The sequence below is a fragment of the Ambystoma mexicanum genome, chromosome 9 (genome assembly GCF_040938575.1).
Source record: "Ambystoma mexicanum isolate Mex_15411 chromosome 9, UKY_AmexF1_1, whole genome shotgun sequence".
Taxonomy (NCBI): Eukaryota; Metazoa; Chordata; class Amphibia; order Caudata; family Ambystomatidae; genus Ambystoma; species Ambystoma mexicanum.
In genome coordinates, this window is record NC_090931.1 from 687,380,256 (window position 1) to 687,393,864 (window position 13,609).

Below are 13,609 nucleotides of genomic sequence, written 5' to 3' on the forward strand. Positions count from 1 at the left end.
AAAGCATTACACAATGACAGTGAACACAGAAAGCATTACACAATGAATTGACCAAACAGAATGTACAGACAGGCAATAGGTTTAGAGCCTCAGCAGCACCTCATAAAATATCCTGACGTGTGATATTTAAGTTAGGTGAAGAATGGAATCTTACTTCTTTAGATCATGCAGCATCCTGGGGCCCCCGGCGCAAGTGCACTTTTTGCCCTCCCATAAAAACTGTCAGCCACAACATTTTAGGGGAACTGGAGCGGCAGGGGCAGAGCCAGCCACAACATTTTAGAGGGACGGGAGCAGCAGGGGCGGCATCAGCCACAACATTTTAGGGGGACCGGAGAGCAGTTTTGAAAGCTGTTTGTGAGTGGGGTCATTAAACCCATTGTGCCCAGGAGGATGAATAGCTCTTATGCCTTGCTTTGTCCCATTAGGTGCATCTTTCACTTTAACCCCAACTCAGCATGGGCCCATCCAAAATTGTGTAACAAGTGGGGCCTGTGGCTAATGTAGTAGGGCTCACCCTAAGGGCAGCCCGAAGAGGGAACTGGGCTTTTTCTGCCCGCGGCCGAATCCGTAGGGGCTACTGAGCGTAGCGAGAAAGAGCAAACCCACCGAGCTGGGATTGCCCCACTCAGCCCCTGAGAAAAATGTGTAAATGAGGGGTTAAAATAGTGAATTTTGCAGTACACTTTGTGATAAATTGACTTGACTTGTGTGGCCTCGGTAGCACCCAAAGATGGTGAACAGGTTTTACTCTGGTTCCGATGGAGAGCTATCATTTAGACGGGCAATGTTAAACGTAATCCAGGCTTCAAGAAGTACCCACTAAAGTTCTGTTAGGTGTGCAGTGCACTGATCATATATTCTGGATCCAGTGGTTAGGCTGGCAACCACACCAGAGCATTGCCCATATGTTACAAATTAGTTTTTAGTGTACTTTCTCTCTGACATACCCAACAAAACCCAACAATGAAAGGTTTGGCGTCCATGTTAATATATTGTTGACTTTCTAAACAAGCTATTTTAATGTATACTTTCTTGTGGATAGCTTTTATTGTGCCTAGAGGCTGCCTTATAGACATATTACGTAGCATAAATTAGCAAGGTTTTGCTACCTAAGCAATGTGCTCATGTAATCCTTAACGGATGGGACCCCCATGTACATACACACACATAATAAACTAGCACTGCAGAAAGAGCTCAAATAATCTAATAGCAATAACTTCTTTAGGCCATACGATTATCTTGCATGCTAGTATTCGTGTTCCCATTTCCTCTGAAAGCTGTGGATAACCTACATCAGATGGTCCCATAGCACAGCGAGTAGAGCGCTCGCTTTGACATCGGTGCAGACCCTGCTGACGCAATCCGAGGTCGATAAATGAGTACCACACCCTTTGGGTAATAACAAGTAGTGCTCAGATGCCTGAGGGTTCATAACGCTATATAAATTATACATTATTATTATTACATCATGAAACCCTGCTCTCCCTCCTCATAGAAACCTCCACGAAGGCCCTTCACTAGCTTTCCTGCCAAGTGTCCCTCTACTCACAGGGCAGATGAAATAGAAATGGGCTCTTTTGGACCTGGACCTGTCCCAGGATTGGCTTACTAAGGCTGCCCTTAAAGGGAGTTCCTGTTCGTGCCCCTGTGGTCGGTGAGTGGCCAACTCCTTCTGCCCACCCATGTGGGATGCACCGCATGCCAGCAGCTGTGCGTGCACTTTCAGAGGGAACGTCAGCACCTCCGATCTCCCATTTTCAAGAAACAAAGGGATACACGTACCAGCCTCTTTAGAGTGCACATGATTTTGCCTTTTTCCACATCATCATTGTGTGTCTTGTGCATCAATGTAAAAGGTCAAGAGTAGCCACACAATAGAGGGTCACTGTGCAGAGGCCCACGGGGACAGTTGCAGACATTTATGTAGGCCACTCTACCAACCAGTGCACCCAGCTTTGTACTCCAGGTAGCCGAATGGTGTGGCAGTGATTATACCATGTTATATACATTGGGTTTGCTCCATCCCACTTCACTGCTTGAGTGGAATTACTCAATACAACGACGTTAGTAAAATGAATTTGGTGCTGCGCAGCTGCCGTCGGCTGCGGCACCAAATTCATTTTACTAACATTGCAAAAATGTGCCGCCGGCGCCAGCTTAACAAGCCACCGCCGGCCCGGCACATATTTGCAACGATAGTAAAATGAATTTGGTGCTGTAGCTGCCGTCGGCTGTGGCACTAAATTCATTTTTACCAACATTGCAAATATGTGCCGCCGGCGCCAGCTTAACAAGCCGCTGCCGGCCCGGCACATATTTGCAACGTTAGTAAAATGAATTTGGTGCTGCCGTCGGGCGTCGGCTGCGGCACCAAATTCATTTTACTAACGACGTTTGCAAGCTGCCGGCAGCACATATTTGCGACATTAGTAAAATGAATTTGGTGCTGCCGTCGGAGTGGACGGCTGTGGCACCGAATTCATTTAACTAATGTTGCAAATATGTGCTGCCGGCAGCTTGCAAATGGTTAAGCTGCCGCCGACGGCACACATTTGTAACTTCTTTAGTAAAAATGAATTTGGCGCTGCAGCGGCCGTGACCGGCCTCGACCACGGCGCGGCGGTCAACTCACTCACCTGCCTAAGCTGAGCCTCGACTCGACCTCGACGGTCGAAGTAGTCACTGGCCTCATGGCCTGCCGCCTGCCGCCTGCCGTGGTGGATGCCTGCAGCGCCACTACACAAACTGTGAGGAGCAGGCAGCACGACTCGAGGAGAAACACGCAGCCAAAATGGAGGTCCTGGACAAGCGTCGCAGCGCCAGCAGTCAGAGGTCGCAAGAGATTGACAGGGGTCGCTGGCCAATCGCCAGGGGTTGCTCTTGCGACCTCTGGCGACCCCCAAATGACGTCCCTGGATAAAGTGAATTAACTATAAAAGCAAAGTGATCAAAATGAACCCAGAGAGAAGGGGAGAGTAAAAAGCTGAACATTGAACTTGGAGTCAAAGTGGTCCTGTGGGGGTCTGTTGACAAAGCCACACAAATTCGAAAGTCCTCGACATCTGGAGACGGTCTGAGCCCAACTGAGGGAGACCCGAAGTGTAATAAGTTTGGGGAAGGGAACCCCTGAAAGTAATGGTGAACTTTTGTTGTGAATGGTCTGAACCCAACAGAGGGGGACAAGCGTGAACTTTTATTTTGAAGAGGTCTGAGCCTGACAGAGAGGGACAGGTGTGAAATTTTTGTTGAACTTTGTTTGGAAGACTGGAAAGAGACACTTTAATGTGGAAGGACAGGTGAGCCCCGATTTTGTGTAAAAGCCAGGGTGTGTCAACCTGCCTACGGGGTCTGCCTTACTCCGTGCTGTCCAACGTGGGGAGGAGAGCTGATTCAGCCACATTTATTCTTTATATTTGAACACTGATTTTTGTTAAGTACATCTCCTTTATACACTTTTTGTACAAGAGATAGGGCAGGCATTTGGTTTCATTAGCATAGGCCATTTTGATTTGGCACCCTGAACTAGGACTATTTTATTTATTATTTGATAGTCAAGGCTACTCCCATCCTAATTATAGGGCAAAGTAGGAGATTTTCCAAACCCAGAAACTTTAGTAAAGATTTTAGAAATTGTACCTTTTGTGTCAGTGCCATACTTGTGATACCAAACCTCCCCTACACTCCCCTTCCTACGAAACCTCCCCCTTTTGCTTCTGGTCGATTTTGTATATTCTGGGTGACTACTCAATGGTATTCTTTGATAATAATTTCGGCACTAACTTCGCTTCTTCCTGCTTCCTCTCCTCATGATTCTTTCTTCCATTCTCTTGCATTAACAATAGTGCACCATAGTTAGTTGGATTTCTGACCATGGCTTAGCCTCCATCCCCACTAACTTCTTCAGTTGTTTCTGTACCTGTTCTGGCAGCCTTTGACATAATATGTGGTAAAACAACCTCACTGTTTTGTCCGTCACTCTCGTCTTGAGACACCAACGTTCTTGAATCTCCTAAATATAGTGAAGTGTGTCTTCATCCTCATGCATTTTGCATGCCATAATCACGCTTATGTCTGATGTGTCTGGGTACTGTACTCTTAGAGCTTGCCATATGGCCGCTCAGCAGTTATTGAACGATGCGCCATTGTGCACCGTATTTTGTGCTGTCACTCCGGGGTAACCTGCTCTTTTCCAAACATTGCCCGCTACCGCCCCGAGAATGGCTGAAAGTAGGCTCTTCATGTCACCCACTGCAAGTGCCGTCCCTGCTGTCAGTCTTTCAAGTTTGTAAATCCATTTCCCAGCCCTAGCAGTCAACGAAGGCAGCTTGCATCTTAAATTCTATTTATCCATCTGTGGCCACGGTATTTACTGAGCTCGTCTGCCATCCTTCTCTAATAATAAGAACTGTGTCATTCGAATTCCTACGCCCCATACCCCTATATCTTTAGTGCCTGTAAACGCCCTTGTCATCTCAGTCCATTTCCATCCTGGCAGGGCCCTGAGCCTCTGCGTATATGGGGTAATTTCATCTGCACTGTGTGATCTGTCCCTGGAACACTACAGTCGTCCCCGGGTTCTCCCTCCTGTCTTCCCCTTGTCCCCACACTGTGTCTCGGTCAGGGCTTGTTTCCATGAAGCAGTGGTGAGGCCTCTCCCCCTCATCATCATCACTTTCCCGTTGATTTTCATCTGAACCCATGGTCCCAATAGTACTGCCATTGTCCTCCTCTCTTTCGTCCTCCAAGCTAAGCCTCCTTAAAATCGGTTTCTCATGTTGTTTTCCTTTTGCTCAGTCTGTAAGACTGTGTTCTTCCTTCAACGAGGGCCCTGTGGTACCTGTACTCGCCTGTGACTCCACAAAACTGTCTCTCCGGCTCCTGTAAAGTTGCCCAAATCTTCTTCATATCTCTTCCCAGTCATCTTCATTTAAACGTGGCACGTCCATCTTAATGTCCACCGCTTTTTTAAAGCTTCTCTCCCTGCTATCATCTCTTTCACACTCAAGTCTCCAATCCTCCTCTTCTCTGTGTCAGTGCTCTTCAACGAGTCGCTCGACTTCCAACCTTCTTTTCTCCTTCTTTATTTGTAATTGTCTCTCCCACTCTTCTTCAGCTTTCCTCCTCGCTGTTTCCTCTAACTTTCTCTGCCTTTTCTTCTCTCCCTTTCTTCTGCACGCTTTCGCTCTTTTCTCAACCCATCATATTCCTCCTTCTCTTCCCTTTCTCTTCTCTGCACTTCCTCCATTATTCCTGCCCTATCCTTGGCTTCCTCCTCCGTATCATTACGATTTAAGGGCTTCCTCTCCTATATGCCCCCATCCCACTTGTGTCCTTCTCGTACAGTTTAAGCAATATCTGTCCACCTACCCATTCATTTGGCGGAACTATCGCCTCATGACCTCCACTATGTCCTGTCTTCCCCAAGTCATTCTCCTTCAGTTTTTCTTACAGCTCACTGTGCTCCTTACATTCGCTGCAGTTATCCTGCACTTTTTTATTTGCTTGCCTTGAGCCACTAAGTGTATCTTCAATGCCATATGCTGGCGGTGCAAAAGTATGACTGGTGTATCCCGCTGCTGCTCTCAACTCCTTTAAGGTGTAAATACCTGACTTTCTGCTGTTGCATCTATGCCTGCGGTTTGAAGAGGAGGGGGAGCTGAAGGCAGTTTGCCTTCCATATTGCGTTGGCTCAGAATCCATTGCTTTTTGATCAAATCCCCTTCCTCGTTCTGAAACATTTTCCATAGCTCTAATGTGGCCTATGGGTTACTAAATTTCATCCCCTTCATAAGCTGTGTGTAAATACGTGGTTATATGTTGCTGCACACATTTGGAAGAGCTTCTGTCTTTGGGCCATGGCTTTGCCAATTTGTCCTTGGAATTGCGAGTCCATTCTGCACTATTCTTGTGTATTTAATGTTAATATCGCAGGAGGGACTTGCAGAAATGTTGAATGGGTGTATCGCTCAAATTGTCACATTATTTAATGCTTGTCAATACTTACTTGATCTCAAATCAAAATTTCAACACATCCATTTTCCCTTGTCAAATTGCAATTGACACAATTAACACCACTTTTAATCGCATTTTTCCAAATCATAATACAAAACATATTTTCACCAGCCTCTACAGCTTACCACCATCAACAAGAGCATGCTCTGCGTACCGCCCCCACTGCGTTTTCCGCCCTTAAGTTTCAAACCACAATTCCACTCATGTGCTCCTCGAGCACCACCCAAATGGCATAACACTTTTCATTCACCATTCCATACAAATGCTCCATGATATACTTGGTATTTCGGAACGATACTGAATTGGCTGTCCTTTTTCCTCACTAACTGCTCTTCCCAAGTCATCCTGGGTCAGTTCTCCTCTCCTACTTCCATCTCCTTCTGAGGTGTCCCCCAGGGCTCTATATTCTCCCCCTGGCTCTTTAACATCTACCTTGCTCTCTTTGCACGCCTCATCGCCACTAACTTCCAGTGTTACGCAGACAACACACAACTCTTCTTCAGACCACCTGCTGACCCTTGTTCACCCTCCATCTTCCATGACTGCCTACCTGCCATCCAGTCCTACTGTGTCTCCAATGATCCCTGCCTCAATGCCTGTAAAACTGAGATCCTTCCCATTGGGACCCCTGCTCCTTCCCTTTTCCCCTCTCTCTGGCCCTAATCCTTGGGCTGCCCCCTACACCTTCAACTGAAGCCAGAAACCTTGGAGTCATCTTCGACTCCACTCTTTCCTTCCTCCCTCACACTCTGGACATTGCCAAGAAGTCCAACTATCAGTTCTTCCTTCTCAATAGAATTATACTGTTTCCCACTTTCCCTCAGAGGCTCAATGTGACTCAAGCTCTGCTTCTCTCAAGACTTGACTACTGTAATAGTCTCCTACTGAATCGGCCTTCATCCACTCTACAAATGCTTCAGCTTATCCAGAATAGGACAGCAAGACTTATCCTTGGCTGTAAGCCCAGGGACCACATCTCTCCTGCACTAAAAAGTCTTCACTAGCTCTCAGTTGCTGCATGTATTAAATTCAAATCCCTCTGCATCATCCACAAGGGTGTCTGGGCCAGGGGACCACACTATCTCCAACTTTATCTCACTAAATACTCTCCCTCTAGACCACTTTGCTCCTCTGGTGTCAGAATCTTGTGTGTACAGCGTTTTGCTAAACAGAGGAAAGGGGGTTGCTCTCTTTCCTCTGCGGGCTCCCTCCTTTGGAAAAGCATCCCCTTCTCCCTGCGCCTTGAGCAGGATCTTCTCAAATTCCGCAAGCCCCTTCAGACTTTCCTCTTTTCTTCCTCCTTCCCTCCTTCTCTCCTCTGCTAATCCCACAGGTGCTGTATTGGTGTTCTTGGCCCTTATGCATCTTCAGGGCCTCAAACTCACACACCAATTCTCCCCAGCTCCTGTCTTCCTCAGCACTTCGCATCTGCACACCCTCCGCTCTGGAGACTCGCATTTACACCTCCCATAGCCCAGGCCGTGTAGCACTCAATCACTCCAAGCTCTTTGTTCATGCCTCACCTGCTAGCTCTGACTTCCCAGCACTTACCCCTTCTTCCTTTCTGCACTTGCACATTCTGAATACTCACATGGCATACTAGGTTTGTCCCTCCCCCTCTGCTCTTAATATTATGTTGTAATCGTATTTCCCACCCTCCCACCCTGTGGGCACTTTGGAATAGTATATTCTTATTGTATAAGTGCCTAACAAGCAAACAATACATAAATAAATAAATTGATTCAAGCAACAATCTGACAGATGAAATCCATCACCTTCTGTACCCCTCAAGTCAAATTCGACAGGCTCTGTCAAGATCTGAGGTCCACGAAGATTATTATACCTCTGTCCCCAAGTACCAGTCAGAGAAGAGCCATCAACTCGCTGACCGGTTATTGAGGCCACAGGTGGTAGGTCCCGGATGGATGTAAGTGAGAGAGAAGGGTTAGCAGGCAAGTACAAGGAAACCACTATAAGCACAAAATGGTAGACAGAAAGAAAACCTACCCTAGGGGTATCCAGTGGCAGCTTGAAACCTAGGTGTGCCCCCTGAAGAGGTGGAGAGCAAAGTAGGAGGGCCCTCGGTGATGGGGAAGGCGGGGAGGAAGCAAGGCAGTCCAGGAAGCAATCCAGATGTCTTGAACAGTACAAGTGAGGCAGTCCAAAATAACCAAATCCAGAGAGCAAAAACCAAAGGCAGTCCAATAAGTAATCCAAGGGTCTTAGTCAGTTCCAGTATACAGAGTTCCATGGGACAAATCCAATGAGAGATGATCCAGAAGCAAAACAAAGTCAGGAATCCAGGAAATCCAAAAACAGGAGTACGAGAAGCACAGAAACACTACTCGCCGAAGGAACAGCTGAGAAGCACTGACTGAGAGGGCTGGAGCTCTCTTATAGGGTGACTGCCCTCCTGGTCACGTGACCGCTAATCGGTTCACGTGACCTTCTCCTGCGAAGCGCCGTGCCCAATGAGCTCCTGCGATGAAGGTGCTTCTGCGTGCCTGCAGACGCCAGGGTAAACCCCAACGTGATAGGGGAAGTAGGCGCTAGGGACGCCACAGCATGAGGTGTGCTCTCAGAGGATGTGTGGGCACAGGAGCGGATGCGATTCACGCCACCACCGAGATACCGCCAGACCAGGTGAATGGGAGGTGTTCCGGGGTCCATGCTGTTGTGAGGAGTGCATGACAGAGTGCCCCCCAAGGGCACGTGTCCTCGTGGGCTGAGTGGGTAGTCCCTATGAAAACGAGAAACTAACAGTGGTGCATGGACCCGACTAGCGGGTTCCCAGGACCTTTCCTCTGGACCATAACCTAGCCAGTCTACTAGGTAGTAGAGGCGACCCCGAACGACACAAGAACCAAGAATACCGCTAACCTCGTATTCTTCAGAGGTGCCTTTCAACAGAGGAGAAGGGGGCAAAACAATATGCATCGTGTCTGGACATGGTTTGAGGAGTGAAGTGTGAAATACTGGGTGAATACGCCAGGAGACAGGTAGTGAGAGTCTGTAGGCCACAGGGTTGATGACTCTAGTCACCCAATACGGACCAACAAAACAGGGCAAGAGTTTGCGACAGCCCGGTATCGGGAGGTGCCTAGTGAAGGGCCACCAACACCATCGCTGAAGCAGGTCTACAGTACGTTTTTGGCCGGGGTGTCCATTTATGACTGCATCTTGAGAACGCTAACGTGCGTGTGTCTGGTGTAGGTAAGTAAAGTTGTCCCTGTATGAACGGTAACCCATCGTGTAGCTCTATCTCCCAATCTCATAGTTGTTCTGGATGTGTGGTAACCTATTGGTGAATTAGGGACAGTAAATCCACTGGAGGTGTACATAGACAGACAAAGTGTTTCTTTTCCAAGAGTGTCTCAGGAAAGATTGGAAGGGAATTTCCCCCGGGCATCCGGGAAAGAGCATCTGCTTTACCATATGCAGTGCCTGCACGATGTTTGATAACAAAGTCGTAAGCTGAGAAAAACAAATGCCAACGGACCTGCCGACTATTGGTGCACTTAAATGGGGCTAGGTCCTGAAGGTTACGGTGGTCAGTATAAACAGTGACCTGGTGTTTCGTCCCAAACAAATGATGTCGCCATACCCGAAAGGCGTCTTTAACAGACAAGAGTTCTTTCTCGGTGACTGTGTAGTGGCTTTCAACTGGAGTGAACTTCCGTGAGTGGAAGGCGACTGGATGTAACAAACCCGTGGTTGGACAAGGTTGGGACAAAACGGCATCTAAGGCATACAATGAAGCGTCTGCTTCAAGGACATAAGGCAGTTCTGGATTAGGGTGATGTAGGATGGGGCAGTGGTGAACGCCGTCTTGAGGGTTGTGAATGCATTCTGGTGCAAAGAGGTCCATATAAATGGAGTACGAGGACTTGTGAGTTGAGTTAGTAGTGCATAAATGGCCGAAAAACCAGCATTGAAACACCTATACAATTTGGCGAAACCAAGAAAGGATTGTACCTCTTTTACTGTTTGCGGGATGGGCCAGTCAATAACTGCTCGAACCTTGGCTGTGTTCATGGCTAGGCATCCGGGGGTGATGTGAAAACCTCAAAAATCCACTTTGTTGACATGGAACAGACACTTTTCAGGCTTGGCATAGAGATGATGTGTATGTAATCGGTTTAGGACCTCCCGGACGTGTGAGATGCGTTCTTGTTGCGTGTATGAGAAAACTAATATATCGTCCAGGTAAACTACTACATAGATATCAATAATATTGTGGAAGATATCATTCATGAATCTTTGAAAGGTAGCTGGTGCATTGCAGAGCCCAAAGGGCATAACAATATACTCAAAGAGACCGTACTTGGTACAAAAAGCCGTCTTCCACTCATCACCCTTTCGGACGCGTATAAGGTTGTACGCACCTCGTAAAATCGAGCTTAGTAAAGACTGTAGCATGCGTCAGTCGGTCCAAGAGAGGTGTGATGAGAGGAATCGAGTAACGATCCTTGATTGTGATATGGTTGAGACACCGATAATCAATGCATGGGCGGAGATCGCCTTCCTTTTTCGGTACAAAAAAAGATTAGGCTAGCAGCGGGGGATTGAGTTGGTCTAATGTGACCTAGCTGAAGGGAGTGGTGTATATATTCTTTCAGGATTGAATCCTCTGATGGAGAGAGAGAGTATCTGCGTCTGCAGGGCACAACAGCCCCTGGAACCAAATCTATGGGTGTCACGCATCTTCCCACTTGGCGCTTATGGAGGTCATGGCGATTGCACAGCCGGTAATCTCTACTTTTTTTCTGTATTTGTTTCTTGTCCCTTTTTTGTGTTCACAGTTTCGATCCTCCTTCGGTTTGGGTCTTGCTCTTTGTTTCTACTTTCGTCCGTTTTCTATGTTCACTGGTTTCGGTCTCCATTCGGTAGCGGCCAAGCCTATTCTGGCTGGTCCTTCCTTTGTGTTCACTGTGCCTTTATGGTCCTGTCACTTCCTGCCTTCGTTGCGTTGCAACCCTATCGCTTTGCGTCCTTCGGATTAACACGCTAGTGCTCCTTTTGACTTTCGTGCCTCTGCCTACTCCCCGGTCTTTCGTTACTGGTCAGCTTCTCTCTTACCATTCCTCTTCCCTCTCCGCTCTTCGTTTTTTCTCTCTTCTGTTCCAATCTTGTGTCCTGCTTTGTCCTTCTTTTCTGGCTACTTCTTCGGTCCGGCTCTGTTCCTCCAGTCCCTCTCTTTTTTTTCCATCCGTCCTGTTCTTGGCTCCCGCTTCCTTGGGGTTCTGCTTACCTTTGGAGTCAGTCGCTTCCCTTCCTTTTATTTTTTTCTCTGTATTTCCAGTATCCAAAGAGCTGTTTTGCCTTCATTTATACTTACCTACTACTCTGTGCTGGATCCTACACCTGCTTTGGCTGTGCTCCCTACTCTCTGGACACTGTCTACTTTCGTTTTGGAGAATTTACCTCATTCCTGTTCAAGCGGATTCCAGCAATAATTGCAAATGAGCTCTTGGAGGAAGGCATGTCCAGAAGCATCCTAGAGAGTTTTTTTCAGCCTTGGCTTTTTCCTCTCATTGGCTCCATCGGAAGGGGGTCCTTTGTCTGCCTGGTATATTGAGGCGGCAGAGTGGCTTCCATCCGGGGAAGGCCGCATCTCTTAAAAAAAAAAGGCAAAAGACCACAAGAAGAAGAGACACCTACCCTATTCTTCTTCCGACGACACAGGTGAGGAGGAGGGGGAATTCATGCTAAGTGACGATAGGGAAGAAATAGACTGGATTGAACTCAGTTCTGACAATGGGGCAGTCATATGAAGGGGCAAATGTTCCGAAGCCTTCTTGTCAAAGACTTCCAGGTAGTCATGATACTCTGAGGGTATTTGGGTTGCAACAAGACCGACTACATGTCCTGGAACATCAACCCCCATCTGTTGTGGTTTGTGTATGGACAACTGGGCTAATGCCCCAAGTGCCTGTGCTGGTGTGGTTAATAGTTCCGGGGCGGTGAGGCAATGTACTTGGCAATACATCAATTCAAAGACAACTGTGCCTTGGGACCAGTTAATGACGGGGTTATGTGAGCGCAACCAGGGAATGCCGAGGATTAAACCGTATTGAGGGGTGTTAATCATGTCAAAGGTAAGGATTTCTTGGTGTGTGTCCTGTAGAAGGAGGGTTACCGGGGCTGTTTTCTGTTTTCTGCCTGATAGGGCCTGAAAGTAAAGGAGAACCATCTACAGCTTGTACTGGTTCGGGGTGTTTCTTGTTTTGCAGGGGCAAGTTCAAAGAAGCAGCCAATGCTATATCATCATTATTGCCTGTGGCTCCAGAGACTATAACCAAGTGCACCTGGTGTTTGATATTATCAGCGGAAAACAAAAGAGCCAAGAGAAACAAAGGCCGGGTGGAATCTGACAAAGATGGGGGCATGTGGTGTTGTACAGAGAGGCTCGTCCATGCCCCCTGATCTAGGGACGAGCCTTCGGAAAACCCGTTGATTTTTTTGTTTGGGCCTCCTGGGACACTCTGACAAAATGGACATTCAAATCACAGTAGAAGCAGGCATTAGCCTGTCTACGTCTTTCCCTTTCGGCAGGTGATATGGGACTACGGAAACCCACAATCTGCATAGGTTCAGTAGATGGCTCGACAGAAGAAGGGCTTGAAGAAAACAAAGGAAAGGCTCCTTTGGACTCTGTCTTTCTTTCAGCATGCCTGGCATCAACTTGCAATGCTAGGTCCACTAGGTCAGGATATTGAGTAGGCAAGGAGGGGACTACAGCAAGGGCATCTTTCATATGGTCACTGAGCCCTTTATAGAAGACAACCACCTTCTTATCTTCTGGCCAGGCCGTCTCTACGGATAGTTGATTAAACCGTATTATATACTCAATCAACATGGTTTTCCCTTGTGTCAGGTCAAGGAATCCTAAGTCACGTGTCTGTGCTTCATGATTTGTATCAAACAGCCTAGTCATTTCTGCCACTAGCCTGTCAAAATCATACAACACAGGGCTATTTCCAACAGCCCAAGAAGCTGCAATATCTGTTAAATGGGATAAAGTGAAAGCGGCCTTATTGGTGGAGTCGGGAAATGCTTGTGGGCGACGCAAAAAATGCATCTTACATTGGTTCGAGAAAGTACAACATTTCTGGGGATCGCCCTGGAATTTCTCTGGCGCAGCTAACGGAAGGGAGTGGGTACATAAACTGGGGCTGAGGCTACAGGCCCAACAGGGTTTTCTGACTGTGGAAGGGGGTTGTGGGGGTACATCCCCGAATTCCACATCCGGGGGTAGAGCATGTCTTTCACTTTGTATCATGTCTAGACACTGATGAATGGCTGCCGTAGCGGCTGTCATATTAGTCCTTAAAACAGTGATTGCTTGGACAAGGGCAGCCACCGGGTCCCAGTCGGAGGTATCTATAATCCTGTGGAGGAGAGGCTTCTCAGTCTGTCAAGATCTGAGGTCCACGAAGATTATTATACCTCCGTCCCCAAGTACCAGTCAGAGAAGAGCTATCAACTTGCTGACCGGTTATTGAGGCCACAGGTGGTAGGAAGGAACAGAAAACACCAGGTCCTGGATGGCTCTAAGGGAGAGAGAAGGGTTAGCAGGCAAGTACAAGGAAAC